This window comes from Pan troglodytes, chromosome 7 (assembly GCF_028858775.2).
Source record: "Pan troglodytes isolate AG18354 chromosome 7, NHGRI_mPanTro3-v2.0_pri, whole genome shotgun sequence".
In the NCBI taxonomy this organism is placed as follows: Eukaryota; Metazoa; Chordata; class Mammalia; order Primates; family Hominidae; genus Pan; species Pan troglodytes.
This window is the reverse complement of record NC_072405.2, coordinates 115,326,682-115,340,621: the sequence shown is the minus strand read 5'-3', so window position 1 is coordinate 115,340,621 and position 13,940 is coordinate 115,326,682.

Here is a 13,940-nt window from a genome sequence, read left to right as displayed (position 1 = left end):
CTAGCTGAGGCTCAAGTCAACAGCCAGCACCAACCACCAGACTGTGATTGGGAAAACCTTTGAAATGATGCCAGCCCCAGGTTCCAATTGAGAACTGTCCAGGTGAACACAGTCAACCCCCAGAACTGTGAATGATAATAATAAAGTAATTGTTACGATTTTGTCACTAAAATTTAGAATGACCTGTTTGCAGCAATAAGTAATGAACTGACACCTAAAAACCAAAAAGGCTTAGCAACAATCTAGTAGAAAATAAAGATATAAAATAATGAAAATGACATGGGAAATTTTTCACTCATCAAAATGACCTCATGAGAAAGCCTGACATTTGTCTGGAAGAAATGAACTTGTTAGCTGATGGGTGGACATTCGAGATTGGCATATTGTGAGGATAGGGATGTTATGATCACATGGTTGGGGGCGGGGTGGTGCAGTTTTACTAATTATCACTGTTGGGAAAATCCTAATGTATTTTGGTAGGGAGGAGCACTTCTTAGGTTCCATCCATAGCTACTAATACCAGTTTAACTTACTTTAAGCTATTTTTGCCTGATTCTTTTGTTTTTCAAAGAATCTCTATTCAGAGGAGACTTAAAGTTTCTGTATTCTCTAGGCATTTTATTCCTCTTAGGCTAATGATATGATGGGCAGGAGAAAAAGGTGGAGAATTCTAGGAATGAAACCAGGTGTCACCACAGGAGAGGACAATGCCAAAGGAATTTCTTTGGGCTGAGTTGTAGCTGTCAGTGGGGAATACGGCACATTCTTTTAGACAACTTCAAAATATCCCAACATTGATTTCAAACAAGTTTGGGGAAGTATTTGGCCTCCTAAATAAAACCGTGTCTTCTGTGACATTGCTGTTTTCAGAGAAAGGAGATTTGTGCCAATGCAGAACATAGAAAACAGTAGTGTATTAATAAATATCTTGACTAAAACTCTGAATCAAAACTTCAGCATCTTACTTTAGTCTAATTTCTGTCTCATCCCGATTGCTTTACTGATCCAAAAAATAAAACATAACAACCCCCTGTCCCCTAAACCTGCATATATCAGATTAACTACTCATTGCCCCAGCATATCAAACAACAGAAAATGTGCTTTTCTAGCAAGCTCTAGGATCTGAGAAATAACTGGTTACTATTGTCACAGAAAAGAAAAACCGCATAAAATAGATTAAACAATAAACGTGTAATTGCATTTTAAATTAAATGTGAATCTTGAAAATATAAACAAATTGGTAATTGCAGTTTGTTTCACATTTTGCTGAAAGCATCCAGATACATGCCATATTCCCACATTCATAAGAAAGTCACATACTCTGAAGAAATAAAACTATATAAAAATTCAAAGTAATTGTTTATGTAATTATATGGCAGCAGAGAGGTCCTGTTACTTTGTACATGGCTGGGAAAGAGACCTTATGTAGTACTGAAATGAAACATTATTGCCATCTCACTTACTCATTCTTGGAATTGGTTTAGTGATTACTTCAACATTGACATCAGTGAAAAACATTTGACATCTGGCCTAGAAAATCAGACAGTCGACCACAGAGACTTTGATTAAAAAACTTCATGTAATTTTCTCCAATCAGTAGCTTGGCCTGTTCTTTTATCAGAGTGAAGGTTGCTCTCATCACCTGCAAATTTATACTAAGGCTTTAAACAAACAAGCATGAAACTTCTATGTGAAAATCCCCTCCTGAAGGAATACTTACAGAGGAACTTGATGATTAGCTGTACTGATTTGATTTCTTCAGTGTGAAATAAGCCTGGAATCTTTTGTATATATATTTTTATCCCAGTTGCATATATGCATGTATATGTGTACTTTTAGCCTTCATCTCATAAAGGACTTTTGAGAAAACTCTACATTAGGTGGTATTGCTTGCCAGGCCAGGGGAAAACAAAAACCAAAAAAAAAAAAAAAACAAAACAAAACAACAGCTTCTTTCACATCATCTGTGTGCCAAGGACTATTCTGAAGTCAGAAATCATGCAAGCCACTAGGGTTCTGTATGTTTAACCTCCTATAGAGCAGAGCCATTCCCATTACTGAGAAGAATGAACCCTCAGGGACACAACAATAGAGATCCTGAAATGAACTGTATTGCAGTATCGCCATGAATTAAAGTCTCCATCAGAGGCTGTGGCTCTTGGCATTAGAGAGCAAGGGCTTCAGTGAAGTCGAGCAAGGGATTCTGCAGTAATGAGCCATCCTACTGCCTTTTCTCTGTGAAGACAATTTATATAATGAAACTTGATAATTAACTTATGTCCAACAAACTAAATCCAATATATCTGTTTTCAGGTCAGAGGCAGTGGCTGTAGTCTCTTGGAATATGCTACCCCATCTACCAGTTCCTTGACAAGGACACAGTCCCTGCTAATACAGTGTCACAGTAAATTTGCTTATCTCTTAAGAACAATGAGGTGTGCTGTAAAATATGTATGTACTATCAAAACATTCATAATAAAATCCTAATAAAATTAGAAAGTTGGAATAAAAGGAAATAATTGTCTTCAATTGTATGTCTTGAAATTACCTTCAATAATGGCTGATGCATTATATATGGGGTGACTATTACATACATACATACATATATTATATATATGTGTGTGTGTGTGTATATATATATATATATATATATATATATATATATGAGAGAGAGAGAGAGAGAGAGCTCCCGCCCATGAGCACAGAATTAGTTTTTCAGGTTCAGTTTTTAAGGAAAGAAGACAATATGATGAAATAAAAACCAACTTCTCCCAATTCTACAACTTTATCTTTCACGGTTTACAAATTGCCATTGCACTATTATACTCTGGAGAATATGAAATCTACTCAATGATTAGAGATTGGAGACACAGTAAAAAAACAAACAACACACACACACACACACACACACACACACACACACACACACACACACACACACACACACTGTTTGATACTACCTGAAATAGCAAAGTGAAAAAAAAAACACAGAAGGTGAGAAAAGGAAACACTTGGATCATTTTTCAAAATGTCAATGTTTTATTTAAACCTGCCTGGGGCTGATCTCTGCACTCAATCCATGTACATGGCATGGTTTTGGAATTACAACTCTCAGATGGAAAGAAAGAAGTACGAAGCAGATTTTGCATCATAAGTTGTGACCATTTTTGATACATACTACAACAGTCATTTATTGGTCCATTGGCCTATATCCTCATGAAATCAGATTGCATTTTTGGAAATCAGGCAGAGAAATAAAATCTGATCTCAAAGATGGATATCTATTGGGAAACACTTTCATTAAGCATCAAGAAGTATTCTGCCGGAAAAAAAGTGATTTGTTCCATGGAAAAATGTTTCTAGAGGACATTAATATTTAGTTACTCATATCAACGACCATGCTTATAAAAAAATTTCTACATCTTTGTCATTTAAAAACATTACATTATTAATCTTTCTAGATGTATTTATTTGTAAAATACCAGAGGAAGCTTAAAATTGCCTATCATTTATTTCTTTAAAAATACAGCATTTTTTGCTGATAAATTATTTTACCTCTGTTTCAAAATTTCAGGTTAACCCATTAATGTGTTAGCAGTAGCTAAATTATGCTAAAATAGCTTAATTTATGCAATTTTCTTGAAATTATTTTTAAATGTAATTTATAGTTATTTTATAAGAATAATAAAGTGAATAATGGTTGGCCTTGTATGGCATATTAGAAGGGGACTTAAACCATATTCTTAAAGGAGAGTAGATATTAGGACAAACTAGAAGTTACACATATGTCTTCATTCTAAATCCACATTCATGGGATTTTTTTTGTAATTAACCAACTGAAATACACCTTTTCCAGGTGATGGGGCCCAAAGTGAGAAGTACTCTTACTGTGTTTGCCAGTCTGTCATCTATTTTTAATTGATGTTCCTTGTCAACTCATACATTTAATCGTTTACAAGATGAGCCCTTAGGGCTAGACAAAGCTTTACATTTTACATCATGCTTTCCTATTGCTTATATACCAAATATAGAATTTATGAAATTGATAGCGTGCAAAGATACTGAATCCTATTGCCTGGTGTTTAAAATTGTTCATTTGAAAAGTGTCTGTTTTTAATAAAAGAAGTTGAGTTTAAAAAGCTGTTTCTGTCTAGGGGAAAAAGTTCCATGACAGCAAAGTTTCATTTTGTTCTCAAATGAATCCTAAGCACCTAGAACAGTGCCTAGTATATAATAGTGCTCAATAAATAAATTCACAATTTGTTCAGTGAGTGAATGTATTCTAACAAAGACAACCAATGCTACATATAAAGCAGGCTTTTAAAATGAAATTGTTTTCCATTTTATGGTGACTGTGAAATAGAGATTTATGGAGAATAATCCTTAATTGTGGTCTTTCGAGGCAAGATGGCCCATGACTGCTGGTTGCCTGTTACTGAAAACTCTGGGGTATATAAATAAACAACCAAAACTTTTGAAAAGTCTTAAAACATGGAAATTAATCAAGTGCTAAATTTTGTGGTAGATAAAATTGGAATAAATGAAAATTTAAGGAAAAATAAGTTCATGGTGGCTTGGAGAAATCATTTATTTAATAAGAGTTCATGTTTATCTAGTGCCTACCAGGGGCCAGATGCTTGCACACAGTGAATGCAGGGGTAGCGATACCCATGCAAAGCTAGAATTACAATCTCACCCCTACTCTCGTGGTTATGTGGTACATTTACCACACTCTTCCTGGGAGCCAGGGAAAGCCTTGCTGAGAAGCTGACATCTAAGAAGCATGTGGCCATAAAGAAGGGACGGGCCAAAATAGGCAAGGCAACTGGAATGACAACTGTCCAACATGGAGAAACCGCGTCTCTACTAAAAATATAAAAAATTAGCTGGGTGTGGTGGCGCATGCCTGTAATCCCAGCTACTTGGGAGGCTGAGGCAGGAGAATCAATTGAACCCAGAAGGCAGAGGTTGAGGTGAGCCAAGATCGCGCCATTGCACTCCAGCCTGGGCAACAAGAGTGAAACTCTGTCTCAAATTAAAAAAAAAAAAAAAAAAAAAAAAGTGGGACAAAAATACATGTTTCAGAGAAGCAGAATTGGGACCTCAAAAAATGATTGTCTGCCAGGAATAAATTTTATATTACTTAGGACAATTAAGTTTCTGTTACAAAGGAACCCCCAAATAGCCTGATTTAAACAAGATTAGGTTAATTCCTCTTTCATGCAATAAGCTGAGCATAATCAGTTGAGGGCTGATACGTTTGTGCAAAAACAGGCTCCTGTCTCTTGTTGCTTAGCCATTGTCAGCACATGGCTTTCACCTTGTGTTTTAAGATGGCTGCTGCAGTCCCTGCCATTACATCTACATTTCAGTTGGTGGAAAGGAGAGGGGGAGAAGTAGAAAGCATGCACTAACATCCTCCACAGAATACACCCATTCTTTCTTTTCATCCCAATTCCTTTTTGCTTCCAAGCAAAACTCCTCTGCCACCCTTCCTCCAGTTCCTAACCCATGATTTTCACATTTTTCCTTCAGGACCAGGATAAAACCTTGGAAATGTAAATGCCTCTAAGGGCTCAATTAGGAACCTCAACTCTTGAATCACTATCAGATTTTCATATGCTTGACTCTTTCACATCGCCTTCCTCAGAGAAATGTGATGAGAACTGTGCATAATGTGAAGATCTTTGACTGAAAGATGCTAACTAAATGGGGACACTATGATCATTTATAGGGAAAGGTCTTCATTTGTAGCCCATTGTCGCCAACTTGCTCCAGCTTCATTAGGGCTAGAAACAAAACTCCCAATGAACTACACTCTTCCTCCTCTTTAAGTATTACCACAGTCAGGGGGGTGTGATTAGAAATGGCAGATTGAAATCCCTCCTGTGGCACATGCAATGCTAGCAGGATGCAGCTGATTGACAAAATCACCTTGGTGGGGCCAGTATAGCTCAGCTGAGGAAGGGCTCTCTTCTTGCCTACCTTGCACCTTTGAAGAAAATTGGCAGCTAAAGTCTTACTCCAGGATCTTTATTATTCGAGATGATGTGTTAGTCAGCAAGATGCAATGTGACTTATACACACCAGGTGGGACTTTCAATGGGGAGAAGTTCGAACTAGAATTAATTTGTTTTCTACCTGGAATGTATGTCAGGGATTGAAAGGATATAGGAAATGTCTCATGACATCAGTCACCTTTGTTCCTTCAGGCCTTAGGGCCTTTGCATGTTCTGAAGTTAAGAACTGGGCCTCTAGAAAGGCTGCTTTGTTCCACTAGGTAGAACTTACGGGAACTGTTTCTAAGACCAGGCACATGGTAGAACAACTCTTTTTACCCTGTAGTTTCTTTCTTTTAATAAGATATCACCCCAAAGAAAAAGTGGAGTGAAACATTTTCTAGCTTTCAAACTAAGTAGAAAATGTCATTACTATTCATTTTTTAAAACAAAAGAACAGTTTTATTTTATATATTTTTGTCTCCTGCTTCCAAAATCAGGCTATCTCAAAGAAATATTGAAAAGCAGATAAATTAGACATCAGAAAGAAATGATTTCTTTCCTTTGACTTCAGCTAAGGGGTATTTATAAGTGCGTAGAGTCGACAACACTAACAGAATTCAGCTTATGTTCTAGTAAAGAACAGAAATATCATTTGAAACAGAATTATGTAAATTGGTGACAGAAAAATAATTAAATTAATTTCAAGTATTAATTTAGTAAATATAGCCTTCCAGAGCCCTCCTCTATAGTTCGGTGTCTGTCATTCACATCACTTACTCTGTTTTCTATATTGTTAGGCTCCAGTTCTTTTTATCCTTATTTCTTCCAATTCTTTGTCCACTATTTTTCCTAAGGTCTGTTTTGCTTCTTTCTATTGCTTTTTACTGTTTTGCTTTATCATTTGTTGAGGATCTGCTGTATACTATCAAAGGCTCTTCTCCTCTCTTTCCTCCTCCCAGTCTTTTTCTGACTGTCTCTCAAATGGTATCTTCTACTACGCCATTCCTCTCCCTCACTTATCTCAAGCCTCCACTCTCCCTCCCTAAACACGTATGCACCTTCATACATAGACACAGTCATATCCATTCTCCCTTTTCTTAGTATCATGGCTTAATTGGCATTGAAATAAGAAAGGGATGGCTGAGACCAGAAAAATAGGCAGACCTACTACAACTGACCAATAGAAGGTAATAGAAGCCCATCTGCAGCAGCAGCTGGATGGAGAAGACTATTTGAGAAACCCCAAGAACAGAGAGGAGTAATCAGAGACTCTTGTGGATTAGAATTTCAGAGAAACATGGCCTTAGGAGAGTTAGCTGGGCCTAGAAAGGCAAAATGGCAGCCCATGAAGATTCCACACGTGGAAAGTATGTGGGATCCAGCCACAGAGGTTATACTATTCTCCCTGTTATCCTCTGGAAAAAGTGTCAGTAAAGAACCCCAGTTTAGAGAAATCAGGTTCTTATACAGAAACTAAATCAAGCATAAGGAATAAATGAGGGAAGCACAGGTGCATGAATTGGATGATTAGAGCCAGGTGGATGGATCCAACCAGCCCAGTGATGTTTAGTCACAAAACTCTGTTTTCTTCTGTCTCTAACCTTGAGCACAGTAAAAATCTGAGTCTTAGGTTGGGGGTAAGTGGTCACTTTACAGAAATCAAAGGGGTGCTTTCTCAGTACACAGTCATCAACATATCTCTCATCTCCTCTTCCATCCTTGCTGCTTTCTATTCCCAGGGCATATCAGCCTTGTTTCTAGAGTAGCCATCTAGAAGTTGGATTTTGTAATTAATATATGACAAAGTAGAGGAATTGCTGACAAAAGGAGATTCTTAACAAGAATAAGGAATATCTCTTGAAACCTAGAATTGCCAAATTCTTAAAAACCACTGTGACCCAAATTTCTTATAGGAACCATGTTTTCATAAAGCATCAGGCTTTATCTCTATGAGATTTATAGGTTGACAGTGATGAATAAGAAATGCCTGATTTGTATAGATACAGGAATTTAGGTGGTTGGTTAGACTCAATTGTGAGCTAAATTAATACATATAATATACCTTTGAGTGGAAAATATGCTCTTATGTCTTTAAATGTTGGAAATACCTATTGTCTTCAAGTGTCCACCTGCCCTCTTTGAATCACCTAGACTTACCATCACATGCATGCAAAGAATGCATAGAAACTGAACTGAGGGTGTCAGCCTCTTTTATTTCCAGAATTTGCCCAGCCTTTGCCATTCTATGCACACACTCCCAACACTCCTTGTCATCATTGCCCTCTGGCTCTTTAACTCCTGCTTCACCTTAAAAGCTGGTTTCTAATTTTCAATTAAGGCCTTTTTTTTCTTTTTTTTGGAGACAGGATCTCACTCTGTCACCAAAGCTGGAGTGCACTGGCATGATCTCAGCTCACTGCAACCTCCGTCTCCTGGGTTTAAGCAATTCTCATGACTCAGCTTCCTGAGTAGCTGGGACTACAGGCGCGCACCACCACCACACCTAGGTAATTTTTGTATTTTTAGTAGAGACAGGGTTTCACCATGTTGGCCAGGCCAGTCTTGAAATCCTGACCTCAAATGATCTGCCTGCCTTGGCTTCCCAAAGTGCTGGGATTACAGGCGTGAGCCACTGCTCCCAGCCCACTTCAGTCCTCTAGTTCTGATGACTCATTAATGTAGAGGACTCTGGCCCAACCTTGGCCAGGACACTGTGCTCTCCACATCACACACTTTGTGACTTTGGGAAAGAGACATTCCCATTCTTCTTTCTACTGGCTCTTTGGTATAAACTTCCTTGGTCCACTCTTTTTCTGCCATCCTTGACATAGAAAACATTTTTTTCAATCATACTTTACCTTTAGCTCATTGTGGTAGCAAGATATTTTGTTACTACAAATATGTACTCTGGTTGTGAGGGCAGAGTGATAATTAGAAAAAAATACCTCTACAGGTAGGCAAAGGAAAGGACAACTAAAAATGAATCACAACATTTTGCATAAAGTAAGTAATATAGAATATATTCCTATGGTTTGATAATATGATGAATGCTATCTATTGATATTTAATATGATTAAATATCAGATAATATATATGATTATATGAATAGAAATACAATGTGATAACATCAAATAGTGTTCCTTATTCTTATCTCTCATCTATTGCTGGTGGGAATACAAATGATACAGCTACTTCAGAAAAATCCCTTTTAAAGTTAAACATTTACTTACCATATGACCCAATAATTCTACTCCTAGATGTTTACTACTGACAAAAGAAAATGTATGTCCACACAAAGATGTCTATGCAAATATTCATAGAAGCATTTTCACAATAGTCCCAAACTGGAAACAACCCATATGTTCATCATATTTAGACAAAATATGATGAATATTTGGGCACATACAAAATATTCCATATTTGGATAAAATATGGTGAATATTATGAACAGCCATACAATAGAATACTACTCAGCAATAAAAAGCAACAAATTACTAATACTGCAACAACATGAATGAATATCAAAATTATTTTGCTAAGTAAAAGGAGCCAGACATGAAAGGTATCATACCATGTGACAGTTCATATGACATTCTCAAAATAACAGCTCCATATTGGAATTTTAGTGCTATGGAGATTGTGGTATCAATTCCTTTGAAAATAATTTTCTAAAAAGAAAAATTATGAAATACAAAGCTTATAATAAATATGAACATTTACTGAGGTCAAAATATGTGGCAAACCAACACAATACATATTTATTTCCTAAATATTTTAGAATCCCAGAACAAAATATTAGATATGTAAGGAATCTCAGCGATTAGCAAGCCCAGTGCCAACATTTTAAAATTCAAGAAATAACTGCATATAAATATCAGAAGACTCACTTTTTTGTTTGTGTTTGTTTTTGTTTTGAGATAGGGTCTCACTCTGTTGCACAGGCTGGAATGCAGTGCCAAGAGCTGGGCTCACTGCAACCTCTGCCTCCCAGGCTTAAGCGATCCTCCCACCTCAGCCTCCCAAGTAGTTGGGATCTCAGGCTGAGGCCACTGTGCTAGGATAATTTTTGTATCTTTGTAGAGAAGGGTTTTCACCATGTTGCCCAGGCTGGTCTTGAACTACTGGACACAAGTGATTTACCAATCTCAGCCTCCTAAAGTGCTGGGATTACAGGCATGAGCCACCATACCTGGCCTGGAAGACTCACTTTAAGTCTTAAATTTGCAAATATTCTTACTTTAGGGTATAGGCTTTGATGAAATAAACATTCAGTTTTTTTTCAGGAAGGGTCATACAATAGATTTCAAAGTAGGATTTTCAGTAGATTTTATTTTTGGAGGTGATTCTCGTTTCAGTTATGGTTGCAAAATTTAACTTGGAAGCACAGGTTACACGTGATACATATTATGTGTGTTAGGATTCTCCAGAAAAACAGAACCAATAAGACAGACATATAGATAAATTAATAGATAGTAGATATAGATATATGAAAGGGAATTTATTAGGGGAAATGGCTCGTGTGATTAAGGAGGAGGAGAAGTTCCAGGACAGGCCATCTGCAAGCTGGAAACTCTGGGATTCTGGCAGCATGGTTCAGTCCAATGATTGAGTCTAAAGGCCTCAGAACCAGGGGAGCAAATGGTATAATTGTAAGTCCCAGGCAGAAGGCCTCAGAACTCAGAGGGCCACTAGTGCAATCCCCAGAATACAAAGGCTGGAGAACCTGGAGTTGAGATGTTCAAGGGCAGGAGAAGAAGGGCATCCCAGTAGTTCCAAGAGACAGAGAAACAGGGAGAGGGAGAGAGAAAGAGAGAGAGAAGAGAGAGAGGGGAGAGAGAGACAGACAGAAAGCGAGCACAAATTTGAAAACAAAATTGCCTTTCCTCTGCTTTTGCGGGATTCTATCTGGGACCTCAGGCAAATGGATGGTGCCTGCCCACACTGGGTAAGGATGGATTTTCCCTACTCCGTTCACTGATTCAAATGCCAGTCTCTTCTGGAAATAATATCTCACAGACATACCCAGCAATAATGCTTTACCAGCTATCTGAGTATCCCTTAATCCAGCCAAGTTGACACCTAAAATCAACCATTACACACATAACTAATGAAAAATGAAAATGACTTGCTTGAAGAAATAATTCTTGATTTCAAACGAATGGGATGCCAGCATTGCATAAAATCGACCATTACACAAATAACTAATGAAAAATAAAAATGACTTGCTTGAATAAATAATTCTTGATGTCACATGAATGGGATGCTAGCATTGCATCTGATGCCTGTGCTGGCACATAGTGGGGCACTCGGTGAAAATGGTGGGTAAGTGACTGAATGAATAGTTTGATACACAAGAAATAATAATTCTAGTGGAAAATTTGCTTGGATTTAAGAAATTTTTGTTTCACTTCTATCTTTTGCTCTAATTATTTGTATCATCTGACACAACATTTACATTATACCTCAGTGGCCTCACCTGCAAAATGGTGATGAAAATGCTTGTTCTCATTAAAATGGATTTGGTAATGGAAAACAAGACATGTTTTAGTTACAAGCACTTTGGTAAAAGCATCTGTGTTTTTACGAGGCATGTAACTTATTCAGAGTTTATATTAGAAAATCAAACAATAAGATTTCTTCTGTCAGTCAAAAAATAAAGATTTCTTCTAGTCCCACAAGTTTATTTTAGAATGACACAGAAATTTTGATTATTCATGCTAATGAAGAGTTTTGATGTTACTGAGAAAAAATTACTGGTATAAATTAATATCAATACTACTACAATAGTGTATATATATGAACACTCATATATTATTTTTATATTTTCAAATTTGCAACTAATATAATTTACTGAGTGAATCTGAAGATGGTTTGGATTTAATAAACACACATTAATTCATGTCTAGAGATTTCCAAAACCAAGCAGCAGAGTAAAAGCAACAAAAAATCTAATATTGGGTATGGAAAAAAAATCCTGGGATGAGATTCCAGTGGCAAGGATACAAAACAACTAGTTTTTGAGCCACATGTTCTCAAAGGAATAACTTGTTTTAACTCCTGGAGAGTCTATTTTTATATATTCTTGCATTACTTGTCTGTGCTTTCTCTCCCTCCCTTAGATCACAGTAGAATGTAATATAGAAATACAGAAATGGCCCACATTGCATTCTGTTTCCTAAACAGATCAAGAGCAAGATGCTGACGTTTATTGAATAGCTATTTTTGTCAGGCACTGGGCTTAGCATTTTGCATGCATCATCTTATTTAATCTCACCACCACCCTATGAGTTGGGTATTACCTTCATTTTACAGCTGAGCAAACTGAGGTTTTGAGAGGTTAATAACTTTCCCAAGGTCACACAGCTGTTAAGGGACAGAGCCAGGACTAAAGGACAGGTAAATCCAGCTCCATCCTCCAAGCTCTACATAATCACTAGCGGTTCTCAATGTGTGGTCCTGGAACCAGTAGCATCAGCATTCCCTGGCAACTTGTTACAAATACAAATTATTGGGCTGCATAATAGAACTACTGAATCAGAAACTCTGGGGATAGGACCCAACATCCTGTGTTTTAACAAACATTTTGGGTGCTTTTAGTGCTGAAGTTTGAGAACTACACTTCCTCCATAATAACAACATGTTTGACATTCATGATTTAACTGGTGGACTTTTTGGCTAAGGAAACTCAATAAAAAAACATCAATAGCATATCCTTCTGAGAATGGAAGGCAAGAAGATGTTTGGAATCCAAGTAAAGCTGAGAGTCTTTTGCACAACATTTTGTTGATTTATTTCATGGGACCCAAAACAGTTTTCCAATAGAAAACAGATTTGTTCTCTGGAACTATAGGAAAGCGAAGTCTGTATTACCTGATTGATTTGGCTTCAGCCAGTCAGGTCAAGAATGAAAACAGTAACAACCAGTAAAAAGGGTGCAGAAAGTAAACGTACTATTGACCCGGTTGCTCAGATACTCAAAATTTTGATAATTCCATATGGTAAGAGACTGGGATGGGAGTGCCAGGAAGAATTAAACTATTAGAAAAGCTGGCAAGATGAGATAACAGATAGTTCCTTCCACACAAAATTAAAATGCTAAATTCCTTATTAGGCACATATGCCTCTATGCTACCCATCACCCAGCATCTGAATATAGCATCTCATCAATACACTCAAAATGACCTGTATGAATCTTGGGAATTTCATGCTATGGAAATGGGTTTGGAGCTGCCAGCACAGTGTTACACATTTTAGAAAATAAGAGAGAAAGGCAGAACACAGCTTTAGTGAAAACATGCTTCTTAATTCATATTAACTGTCTATTAGGATTGTGTTTACTGATGTGAAAGCTTTGGAAAAACTATGTGAGATATCACATTAAAACAGGAAACAGATGGTGCTTAACTGGGTATGCAGGTGAGGAAGCAGGAGCTTCCTCATTTGGCTGTGGGATGCACAACAAGAATGGCAGCGACCTGTTTGTTCTTTAGTCTGAGTCTGAGGAAAATATCAGTATGTTTGTGAATTACTGTGCATCATGTTTAATATGTACTAATTTACTTACGTAGAATCTAACATGATAACAAAAATATAATCTGACCATGAATTCAGTGAATTGTGGTTTATTCCTGCTAGTATAATTATTTCTGATTATCAAAACCATTTCTTCTGATGTTAATATAGAGCATACCAGGATTTAGAGCATGAAAGACTCAGTGCACATTTAACCATTTGCAAGTCAGGTTAATGCTGGAATAAATGAAAATAATTTATAGTATGTACTAAAACTGGATTACAAGAAAATTTATGACACATAGTCACACAATAATTAAAAAAAGATTAATTAACATAAAAATTCTAGCTGTCATATTTCTTAAGTAGAAATAATTGTAATGTAATTTTATTTCACTGATTGAACCTGCAGCTAGGTCTGCAGTA